Here is a 304-nt window from a genome sequence, read left to right on the forward strand (position 1 = left end):
TTTTTTTTTTAAACCCTCAAGCTATTTCAATGAAGTCCTTAAAACCACCAGCAAAGACAAAAAGGCCACCACTTTCCACTGGAGATGCAGATCCTACGGCCAGCTGCTGCCCACGGCCTTCAGCTGCAGGAGGAAAACACGCTGCAGTTCTTATGGTTTCTCAGGTCAAAAACGCACTTTTGCAGTCCAGATCTGCAGATGAGTAATTTCAAGCAGGTTGTAACTGAGCTCAGCAGAAGTCCTTACATGCTTGGTATTACTCATGCATGTAGATGTGTCCTGCAGGGAAAAGCAGGGTGCTTCC

This window comes from Antrostomus carolinensis, unplaced genomic scaffold (genome assembly GCF_000700745.2).
Source record: "Antrostomus carolinensis isolate BGI_N321 unplaced genomic scaffold, ASM70074v2 scaffold13167, whole genome shotgun sequence".
In the NCBI taxonomy this organism is placed as follows: Eukaryota; Metazoa; Chordata; class Aves; order Caprimulgiformes; family Caprimulgidae; genus Antrostomus; species Antrostomus carolinensis.